Source organism: Camelus bactrianus, chromosome 6 (assembly GCF_048773025.1).
Source record: "Camelus bactrianus isolate YW-2024 breed Bactrian camel chromosome 6, ASM4877302v1, whole genome shotgun sequence".
Classification (NCBI taxonomy): Eukaryota; Metazoa; Chordata; class Mammalia; order Artiodactyla; family Camelidae; genus Camelus; species Camelus bactrianus.
Genome location: NC_133544.1, coordinates 51,466,047 through 51,478,826, shown reverse-complemented (window position 1 = coordinate 51,478,826; position 12,780 = coordinate 51,466,047).

The window sequence follows — 12,780 nt, the reverse complement described above, 5'->3', positions numbered from 1 at the left end:
CTACTTTAACTTTCTTTTTCAGTTAATTTTCTAATATTAAGGGAAAAAACCCACAGAGAATGGAATTGTGCCATAGAGCATACCTATGCAGCAAAGGGGACACATGAATATCAAAAACAATCAAGAAATTATGAACAAAGCTAAGTGTTATAATCAAATAAAATCAATAAAACATAGTTGATGTTCAATAATTTGGATCCTATTTAGGCTTATATCAGAATTACGTGCCTTGAAAGCAGTATATAATCTATAAATACTTATTTATTTGACTTTAAGTAGCTTTGTAAATGTCTACATTGGGGGAATACAGGACAGAAAGTGCTATTCTCCATTCTGAAGTTTAAGTTACCATCCAGGAGTGCCACTAGAAGGAATCAAACTGGAACATGAGATGCCAGCTATACCAATGACGCCATCCAAGAGGCCCTTGATTTCAGCTTGAGAGTTTTTAAGAGCCAAAAACCTAATCACAGTGATGTTGGTGCAAATTCAGGTAAAGCTGACCAAACTGTGACTCTGACTAAGTTGAAGATTAATAATCATGTGGCTTAATGTAACTATTATAAGAGGGATGGACTGCACAGTATAAAATGAAAAATTAGAGGGACAAACTTCTAGCATCCTGATTATCAGAGAAGAGTGTTCTGTCCCTGAGCTAGCTGTAGCTCTATAAGGCGGATCTCCATCGTCATCAGCCTCATTCACCTAGATCTACTCATTATGATGCCATGATGAACATAAGGAGGTTTCCCAAGTGCAGCTCATGGTTCCAACCGGCTAAGAGCTCAGGTGACTTGGGGGCCCTCAGGCTCTGCCTTCTACTCACCATCTTAAACATACTCTTCCTGTTAGATGTCTCTATTTTTAATTCCATTCCTTTAAACTAGGTTTCTGCCACTCTGCCAGCCCCTCCCCACCAGATCTTTCCTCTAATTGTCTCTCCATTTCAGTTTTGTTTTGGGTGCTATCTTTCTGATTTCTTTTATCCAAAAAATGATCCACATCTGAATTATCCAGTCAAATGTGTACAATTTCATTACCTAATAATGCCCTCTGATTTGTGTAATGTCCCAGCCATTTCTCAGAACTGGACAGATAGTATCCACTGCTACTTTCTGAATATACAGACTACCTATAATGATGCAGTTTTGTCTGTCTCCAAATTATACTCATATGAGCAGTCCTAGACTGGATTAAGTTCATGAAAATATGAAATCAGGAAACCAGGAGTCTCCTAGCATCTATACTGTGTCTTGTCATAACCAAAGTGCATTAGTTTTCAAAGAATATTAAGTTGTGTCACAGGATAAAAGAGTCAAATTGAAGGGCTTACCACTGGCCAAGATGAGTTAATTTAAGCACCCATGAGAAAAATAACTGCAACATATTAAAACACCTCAAAAATACTATGATGAGTTCATAATACTTTAAAAACCATTGGTCTCCTTTGGAAGTACTAGGAAACATGTCATTTTAGAAACTAGTAAAGGGAAAGAACCAAACCTTTTCTGTATAAACTATACTAAATTAACCAAGGAGTTGATGAAGAAAGTTATGACATAACTTCTAACATAAACAATTAAAGAATCAGACTAAATATATAAAACAATAGTTTTCTGACATTGGACAACAGGTTGTAAAGAACAGTTACCTATGAGAGTGAAGAAACCAAGGAGTTTACCCTCACCATTGCCCCAGCTTATCGCCTGAGTGCCCAATCCTGAAAGGAGGGAGAGTCCAAATAAAATCCTGCAACCTTGCAGAGTTGGGGAGATAGATATCAGAGTCCAGAGAGTCCAAGATAGCCAGTTTGTGAAGCACAATAATGGGGAAGAAGTTGCACAGAGAGACAAACTTAGAAATCTGCAGAGGAATCCCATTGAATCTTTGACAATCATTGGCATATGCATGAATAAAAGGAGAGTCTCTGAGGGTTGGAAAAGAACCAATGGGAAGTAGAAAGCCAAAATTCACACAGCCATTTGTGTGGGAATCTTCGGTGTTCCCACTAGCCAACGTATAAAAACCTCATAATACGTGGATATCAGTTAGAATTCTCAGGGAGCTATCATCTTAGCAGAGGGACCAAAATAATCTTAGACAAAAGGCTGCTCTGAACCTGTTCTAGCAAACTTAAAAACAAGCCACAAAAGGAACAAACTGATTCCAAGTAACTTAACTGCACATCAGGAAAAGAAAAAAAAAAAAAAAGTCCAACACTATTTAAAAGTATAAAAAGAAAATATCTACAACTCCAAAGTGTAAAGCTCACAAAGTTTGGCATCCAATCAAAAATTGTGAGGCAAGCAAAGAAGCAGGAAAAATGTGAGCAATAACATCAAACAATAGAAAGAGTCAGAAATGACAGAGATGATGGAATTAGCTGATAAAGACCTTAAAACACTTACTATAAATACACTCCCATAGGTTCAAGAAATTATAGAGGGAAATATGCACATCATGAAAAGATACAGGGAAGATACAAAATGAAACTTTTAGAGAAAAAAAAATCTAAAATGAAAATTACACTCGAAGGGACTATTATATATTAGATATTGCAGAAGACTAGTAAACTAGAAAAGACAGAAATAGAAATGACTCAAAATAAAGTACACATTAAAGAATTCTTTAAAAAATCACAATCAAAATGATCTGTGGGGAAATATCAGGCATTCTAAAATATGTGTAACTAGAGTCTTAAAAGGTGTAGGGAGTGAAAAAAAAAAAAAAGCTTTAAAGAGCAATGGCTAGAATTGCTGAAAACTATGTTTCACAGGGAAATAATTCTCCATGGGTCTCTCACATTCCTGCACAATTTACAGAGGCACTACCTTTGTCCTGACAATCTTTTGAAAGATGTTTGTATAGCAAACAGCCTTGGAAGATAATAATGTCTCCCTCTGGTAAAAACGATATGTTTACTTACAGTCTTAGAAGTCTTGGAAGAGACAGTATCACCCTTTAGAGCAAAGGGACAACCCATTATAAAAGGTTCAGGCTCCCTAAGCTCAGGATCCTTGTCTGTAGCAATGCTCACTTGAATGTTTAGGTGTGATATGGAACGCTTCACATCACTTTGTGGGAAGTGGGACTTGACTACTATAGATAATGTTACAATGAGCCTGGGGCACATATGTCTGTTTGAATTGGTGTTTCCATTTTCTTTGGTTAAATACCTAGAAGTGGAATTGCTGAATCATGTGATAGTTCTATTTTTAGTTTTTTGGGGGAACCCTCATATCATTTTCCACAGTAGTTGCACCAATTATATTCCTGCTTAATAGATGGGAAAGTAAGTGTTCCTTTTTCTCCACATCCTCACCAACACTTGTTATTTCTTGTTTTTTGATAATAGTCATTCTGACTGTGAGGTGATACTTCATTGCTAGCATTTCCCTGATGATTAGTGATGTTGAGCATATTTTCCTGTGTCTACTGGCCATCTGTATGACTTCTTTGGAAAAATGTCTATTCAGATTCTCTGCCTATTTTTTAATTAAATTGTTTGGTTTTTTGTTTTTGTTTTTTTTTTTTTTGCTATTGAATTGCATGAATTCTTTATGTATTTTGAATATTAGCTCCTCATCAGACATATGATTTCCAAATATTTTTCTCCCTTTCAATAGGTTGCCTTTTTACTTTGCTGATGGTTTTCTTTGCTGTGCAGAAACTTTTTAGTTTTATATAGTCCTACTTATTTATTTCTACTTTTGTTGCCACATCCAAAAAAATCATTGCCAAAACCTATGTCAAGAAGCTTATTATCATCTATGTTTTCTTCTAGGAGTTTTATGGTTTCATTTTTTATGTTCAAATCTTCAATCCATTTTGAGTTAATTTTTGTTTATGGAAAATAAAGACTGAGTTAGGATCTATAATGATGTTATGATTTCTAAAATGAATAGTTGGTATTTAAAATATAGTATTTCACTGCAGCAAATTTTGAGGACTGGTTACCTAGCTAGTCGCTTAATCACCCAGGTCCTTTGTCCATATTCTTCCAGCTATTTTATTATCTAACACTATCTTTAACAGGAAATAAACAAAGAATTAGAAAAGAAATGAAACACAGTTATTGTCAGCAAATGAGAGTCACAGGTTAGTGCTGGAGGATATGGGATTAATGGACTCCATTAAGGCCTAAGAATTTCCTGTCTTTGGATGGTTTCCCTCACCCCATTATCACAGATAAATGAGAGACACTTACAAAAAAAATAAATAAAAATCAACCAAAAATTTGTCTGAGCCAACACAAGATACAATATTTTAAAATTATACTTCATTTTTTAAAACTCTCTGGCAGACATCTCTACTAATGATGATAAGCCCCTAATCTCCTGTGATTTCATTTGTTTTAGAACTCATAACCTGCCACCCCTTGTTTTTAGTTCTAAGGAAACAATGAAGGATGCGTGACGGCATCATCTGTGAGCACTGAGTCATCCTCTCCCTCTGTGGTTGACCACAGCCAAGCGACAGAAGCTTTTCTTCCAGTCCTATTACATTCAACAAGCAGGTTAAGTTTGTACTTCTGGCAAAGCATTCAAGACATCATATATTAACTTTGTCTTTAATCTTTTCTACTGTCTGTCATCCTTGTAGAGGATTTAAAGGTGAAACATCTAGACAACTTCATGCACCTCTACACCCTGTTTCTTACAGACGCTGACCTTTTCTATGCAGCTCTTCAGGAAGCCAGGTGACCTTTAATATTCGGTAAATTTCCCCCTATTTTGAAAGCTTCTTTTCTGGCACCTTCACTTTCACATAGCTAATGTATAAATGTGTAAATTTTGTAATGCCCTTGAAATCCAGCTGGTAGAAAATATCAGTTTATAAATAAAACTTACCATGCTTCTTTTCATTTTTCTTTATGTGAAATCTTCCTTAAGAGGAAATAGTGAGTCTTTCCGAGTAAAAAATCCAAGAACAAAATGTACATGGTTCTCTGTTCTAATAAAAGTATTTTAAATGGGTAATAAAGCGTGAGAAGAGAAAAAAAATTATAACACGGGTCGCTGAACCAAATGATCAACTCAGGAGTTCTTTCTAAAGTAACAGTCAACACCCAGCAGGCACTTACGGGGTTGTCAAGCAACAGGGATTTCAGCAGGATCCTTTCTGCTTAAACAAGTTAAGTTCAGTGAAACTGGTATAAACTCAAAGCCATCTCAGCGGCATTCTACCATGAAGCAAATAACATTTTACAGGACTGAAGTTCTTGTAAAGCTGCGCCATAGTCACAATCTCAAATTTTTGGTTGCTTTAATAAAATAACCTAAAGAGAAATCGGAGTTATAATAGAAATTTTTTAAAGAAATGTATTTTAAACACACTAGATCTGAAATTACATCTTTCTTAAACCCTGCTGAGTGCCTTGAATTTACAGATGAATTTATCCTTGATTTCATGGCTCAGCCTACAATGGTACAATTAGTCATAAATTATCTTATCCCATCATTTGGATGGTTATTCTTTTTCCTCATTAGAGACTCCTAATTAGCCTATAAGTATTTATTTATTGCTTCTAGGATAGCAAGGTGTTTGAGACCAGACATCCTACCTGCTGGTAGCACTAACCATTTAAGGCCAACAGAGTAAAACCCTTTGAATGTGAATGGCCTAAAATTTTCCAGTAAATTCTGACTGACTCAAAGAAATAAAGTAAAATTTCACCAAAAAATAGGCCACCTCAAAGCGCTCAGATATATCTAGGTTTCCAAATTTATCAGCACAATCAAGTTTCTCATCATGTGGCCTCCCTCTTTCACTGTGGTCACCCAACTATCATCTGGACTATCTACCCTAGTATCATCTGCACTCCATCATTCCTTGATATCCCTGTCACTCATATTACCAATCTCCTGGGCACCTAACTTTGGGCACTTACTCTCCCTAACCAGCCCTTCCAAGGCATCTCCATCACTACTCACAACAGGCTGCATGTTCCTTACCCATTGTATGTGCCATTTTCCAGAACAGAGACTAAAAAGCCCAAAATGACTAGGGATCCAGGTCAAGAGGCCTAATTTGGGTTGGTCCCCTCACTCTGTCTGTTTAAGAAATATCTCCTGCCACGACTGATGAGCAGATTAATCCCTTCCTCCTAAGGAGTGTAATAAATATAATTTCTAATTCTCATTTTTTGAGCTACAGAAAGTCGGTTCAGAATTTCTAAGTCTGGTCATGATTCTAGACCAGGGATTGGCAAGTTTTTCTGTAAAGAGCCAGATAATAAACATTTTAGGCTTTATGGACCACATATAGTGTCTGTCACATATTACATTCTTTGAGTGTTTGTTTGCATATAATTATTTAGAAATATAAGAAAATATTCTTAGCTCATGTACTACACAAAAATGGGCCACTGGCTGGATTTGGCCCAAGGGCTGCAGTTTGCTTACCCCAGTTCTAAGCATTGTTCTTCAATTGTTTACCAACTGTTAATGGACTGAATTGTGTCCTTCCAACATTCATCTGTCAAAGTCCTATTGTCCATTATGACTGTATTTGGAGACAGGGTCTTTAGGAGATAATTAAGGTTAAATGATGTCATGAGGGCAGGGTTCTAATTCAATAGCCTGGTGGCCTTACAAGAAGAGGAAGGGTGGTGTCCCTCACATTCTCATTTTTTTCTCTCTTTCTCTTTCTCCATGCACACAGCAAGATAAGGCAGCTACATACAAGCTGAGAGAAGTCTCCAAATGTAAACTACCTCTCCAGCACCCTGGTCTTGGACTTCTCAACATCCAGAATTCTAAGAAATCAGTTTCTGTTAAGTCATTCAACCCATGGTATTTTGTTATGGCAGCCCAAGCAGACTAAAACATCCACTAACCCACTAGAAATTGACCATATACTATTTAGGCACCTACAACAATCAGGACTTTCCATTCAGTTTGAACAGCCACCCACTTCCAACATGAGGGCCAAGAGATTAAAGTAATTGGTTATTATTGGCTACAGTTACAAAACAGGCATAATAATGCCCAACTTTCTAAAGGTCACTTTCTACTTCAGATTCTATACTTACACAAAAATCTAATGTTCCACTATCTCTTATAAATAGTCTAGAGGATTCTTTATCATATTTCTATATAGGAACAGAGATGCATCACCCACAGGCCCTTTAAAGAAAAGACCTGATGCCCAGATGGGGGAAATGCTGTCAGCAGACAGTCTCCAGGTGTCAGCTCCTTTAGGACTGGCCTCAGCTGGAAAGAACTGCTTCTCCCCAGATCACACCCTCCCTGGGGCAGTTCGCATCCAGCCAAGTAAGCCATGTGTACAAATGTCAGGCCATTTTATCCCAATATGAACAATCCTGCTACCTCCCCATTCCTTTCACATCTTACACCCAAACTCCATCTCAGGATCTGCTTCTGGAGAGTCCAACCCATGACAAAGACTCAAACTCTATGTATGACAACTGAGTTCTTCAATATGCTACATCAAATTAATGAATATCCTTTTCCAACTGCAAACCAAAAAGGTCACTTCCAGTTTCATAAGTGTGCACAATTTTTTATGTTACTACATTCAACATTTTACACTTTTTACTTCTTTCTGATCAAAATTTTTGAAAAACAGTAGAAACTAATTGTGATCTTATTCCTGTGTTTTATGAGATTTCTTACCCCTTTACAAGTCCAGTTTGAGTTTCAGGTTTTGTGGCAAAGCTCCCCAATCATTCTCTGATTCCTCTATGTTATTTTAAATATTTTTTCAATATAAAAGAGAATAACTTTAAAGATTTTTCAGTGTGCCAGTGTCCCTCCATTAATCAATCCAGTTCACTTTCCACTTACAGGCTCTTCTAGGACATAAAGGCTTTTAACGAATTGTACTGTAATTCAAGGCCATGGATTCACATTGAGGGAACACTATAATAAACAGGCCTGTGAAACTCATCAGTGTGTCTGCTGCAAGGATACTGTTGAGGATATCCATCATTAAGTTGAGAAATGTCATCTTCATGAAGCCATTCATGAGAAATGCGTTTCTTGTCTTAGCATCAAGCATTGCTGTGCTTATCCTAAGCAATTCATTTGCTTTAATCTTCCATGACTCACGTAGAGCTCATCCTGTGAGAAGGTAGTCTGGTACAGTGGTTAGACTAATCTAGACTGCTTCATGGCCCAGCTCTGCTGCATACGAGCTCTGCAACCTTGAATGCATTAGTTGAAGTTTCTGTACCTCAGTTTCCTCACCTGTAAAAGTATGATAAAAATACATCTTCCTCATGGGGTGATATCAAGAGCTAAATGAATTTTACATAAAGAATACTTAAATCAGTATTAGCATGGAGAAGGAACTCAAAGGCTGTATTATGATTTTCTTTTTTAGCTGGACTACTTAAGGCTACTACTTAATGGAGTGTATTTTGTATTCTATGCTCATTTCCCAATGCTTCTTGCACTTGATTTTCACTTTGCCTCAATTTCCTGAACTTCCTCTTTTTAAAATATATAATATTCATCATCTGTTCCTAATTATGAAATTAATAAATCTGCAATATCTAAATGCAACAACATGGATAGAGCTTGAGAGCATTACGCTAAGGGAGATAAGTCAGGCAGAAAAAGACAACTACTGTATGATCTCACTTATATGTGCAATCTGAAAAAGCCAAACTCATAAAAACAGAGAGTAGAATGCTGGTTACCAGGGGCTAGAAGATGTAGTATTGGAGAGATGCTGGTCAAAGGGTACAGACTTGCAGTTAGAAGATGAGTAAGTTCGGGAAATTTAGTGCACGGCATTGTGATTACAGTCAACAATACTGTGTTATTTGTTTCAAAGTTGCTAAGAGACTATATCTGAAATGTTTGCACCACAAAATGAAATGATAATTAGGTGACGTGATGGAGGTGTTAGCTAATGCTATGATGGTAATCATATCCCAATGTACAAATGTATCAAATCAATACACTGTATAACACGTTAAACTTACATAATGTTACATGTCAATTGTATCTCAATTTTAAAAATAAGATAGGAAGTGACATCACTGAGACTGCCACATGGGTTGCTCCTGACTTCACTCCCCTTCACAAGAAGAACTAATATCTATTCAAGAACAAAACTCTCCTGAGAGAACCTTAGAACACAGAGGTGAGGCTGAAGCACCTCCTGAACCTCACAGATCAGGACAGACTGCACTAGAAGGGCAAGACAAGTGGCTACAACAGCTACATAATACTCCACCTTATGTGTACACCAAAATGTACTTAAGCTAATTACCCCATTGTTTTTGCCAATTTTGTTTTTTAATAAAATTTTAACAAGTATTCTTACACATGGAATTTTATGGTCATCTTCAATTATTTATCTAGTGTAAAATCTTAGAAATGAAATTACTGAGTTAAGATACATGAGCATTTTAAGGCCATTACTCATGTTTCCAAAATGTCTTCAAGAAACATTGATCGTTGTATATATACTATACTTCACTCCACTATACTTGTTTTTAAAAATCAATAAAAAGAAACATTGAGCACTTTATTCTTGCACCAAAGTCCAAAGAGCTTATTATGTCCAAAGTCAAACTAAAAAGAAATATTTTAAATTCTATTTGATTTTTATTGAATTGCATTATACTGATAGACTCACTTAGAAGAAAATAAATATCTTTTCCATCTTTCCCATCAGTTATTCAAGTCTTATTTTGTGATTCAGTATAGTTTTTCTTCATACAGACTTTCCATTTGGAGTAAAATTTATTTCTAAATTATTTTATAGTTATATTGTTACTATGAAAGTGATGGTCTTTTGTTATACTTTATACCTGATTTTGTACTGTATAAAGGAAAGCTTTTAGCTATGATTTTATTCTTTTATTAACATTTAACTTGTAACAGAAAATCTTTGTTATATTAGTACTATTCACTATTTAGCTGATTTTCTTGATGTTCTAGACGCCAGTCTAAAGACCAGTAGAGAAGCAAATGTCACTATCTAGGTGAAAATTCCTCCTCTTCTCTCCCTCTTTCCTGCCCTATTTTGGTTTGTTCACAGTTCCCTGGAGCAGGGGTATTCCAAGGTGGAGGGGGACAGTGCAGTCAGCCCCAGCAGGGAGAGGTATTTTATTACTGACATTGTTTATAATTGCAGACTCATAGCAGTAATAAAAGGCAGATATACTTAGCCCCTTCAGCTGCACAAACCCCTCCCACCACAGCCTCATGGTACATCACAGCTGTAGCGGGGCCTGAGTGGGCTTCACACAGGAGCGCACCAGTAAGTCATTCTGGGTTCTCATAGGGAAGAGGGGAGATCTTCACGGCCAAGAATGGATAAGGGCATAATGAATTCGTGAACTGACCCTAATATTTTTCAAATGTAAAATCTATTTGTAAGGTGTTTTGGTCTTTAAAAAGACTGGTTAAGTAAAAAAGAAGGACCGTGGGTGTTAAGATGTTTTATTATTTTTAAGACAATACTATCATGCTATTCATATACTATTCCAATATTATATTTTCATTGACTTATCTTGGCTTCATAAATCACACAGACGCTAAGTTTTAGAATTTTTGTGTTCTCTAAGTATGTTTTCCTCAAAAATTAGGTATTGTGTTTCTGATTTCATGTCCTCTGTCTGAAGAAACCCTAAAGCCACTGCCTCCGACACATGCCTGACCCCAGTGCAGAAAGTACTGCCCAAGAGTCAGGAGCGCTGGGCACTAGTTCTCACTCTGCTGCTACCACCTCGATGTGTGATCTTGGGAAATTCACACCATGTCTCAGCTTTGTTTCTCATCCTTAAAGGGGAAAACTCAAGTGAGTCTATGACAATCAAAACTCCAGATGGGCAACTTGAAGCTTCTTGAAGACGTATCACCCATCTTGTGGTTTATTTGTTTTTTCTTCTCTTTCCGCCCACCATGAGCCATGGCATTTGTTAAAACCTAGTCACAAAAGGTAAAGCCCTGAAGAGCACAGACTATGAAACTTAAAGAACCCCTTATCTCTCCCTTTCTGAGTTGCTCATCAGACACTCTCACTGCTTGGAGGCTTCTGGGTTCCTCCGTGTGATACAAAGCAGCCCTGTGCCTGCTGTCCTGTTTTCCACGGCATTGTCACCTGCAGGACTGTGACAGCAGTAATGTATCCGAAGTCTTGGTTTCTACACTGAGAAATGTATGTGGCATCAGGAGGAAATTAAATTTTTTAAATGTTTAAATGTGTTTAAGTTTCTAGTCATTCATTATTTAAAGCTTAAAATAAATTCACAGGAAAACTAATCAACCCTGAATGACCAAAAACAACAACAACAGCAACAAAAAAAATTCCATTTCTTCACATCCTGCCATGACATGTAAACTCTTGCTGCATAGTTTTCCTGCCTTAGAAAATACAAAGGAGCTGGTCTCTTCATTGGGTTGTAAGGGTTACACTTCCTCATGAATTATAGAAAGGGCATATTAGTATCACGGTCAGAAAATGAAGACCTAAATCATCCATGCTGAGATGTGACAATAGTTTATGGTTAGTTTCTTCCACATGTAATAATCCCTTATGGAGAAATCTTGGGAAATGACAACATGGCTACATATTTTGAAAGTTTTCTTACCAGGATTACACATCATCTTACAATACAGTAAACTATTGTTTTATCTCACTGTTATTTTTATTTAAGTCAATTAACCTCCTGTTCTCTCACATAGTGATTAAAACTTAGAAGCCATATGTTATTATACTAAGACAGAAGGGAAGATCAAGCTACCAACCTGTGTGATCCACCTGGGCCCTGCCCTCTTTCCCTGCAGAAGGGCAATGCAGGGCAATGATATAGACTTTCTGAGTTCAAATCCTCTACCCGTGAAACACTGGGAAATCTGCTTACCCTCTCTGTGCCTCTGATCTATGAAATGAAGACAATAATGGTATTGACCTCACAAGGTGATAGTAAGGACCTAAGGCCAGCAGAACTTCTGACACTGGGTCTGGTATGTTGGGAGCGTTGTATAAGCATTCACGATGTCATCCTTATTGGTTCCATGCTCCAGGGGCACTTGGCTTCTTTAATGCCTCAAGTGTGATGAGCACTCTCTTGCCCCTAGGACTCTACACGGGGACTCTCCTTCATAGCACGTACCATCCACACATCTGTGTAGCTATTTACTTTATGTCCACCATCCCCCCAGGTGTAACTTCCATGAGGTCAGGAACTCTGCTTTGTCCCCCATTGCATACCTGGAGACTATGTCAATGCTCACAGTGGATGCTCAATAGATGTGTATTAAACGCTGAGTGAATAAACATTAAGTCCAAAAGAAGAAAAAGTATTTTTTAAAACCACCAGAGGAATTGGGTTCAGGTCTCCGTGGTTCAAGTCCATTCCTTATCTGCCGTATCATATTACAACATTAAATCCCAAGTTAGCTTAAGACCTCAGAGGTATGCTTTTACATATTTCCTTTCAAAGTGCTTCTTCAGAAACCATATTGCAGAAGTTAATCACATCTTTTAGAGAACTATACAAATGTCTGCTAAGATCTCTGAGATTACTTCATTTATTTTTTCTTTGGGATTGTAAATACTATGAATGAAAATCTAATCAAACTGAATCCATCAGTAGCAAATACAATGTTCCCAAAACGAGACTTCTTAGCAGAAGATGCAGGACTTTGGAATTCAATGTCGGTCCCTTCAGGAAGTAGAGACAAAACTGAGACAGGCTTAGGGTACACTACTGACCCTGTTATTTCAGTTTAGGGAATGCAGTGTGTAAGGAGAACATACTTGCAGTGCAAGAAAATGACGTTCTGTGGGGAGTAT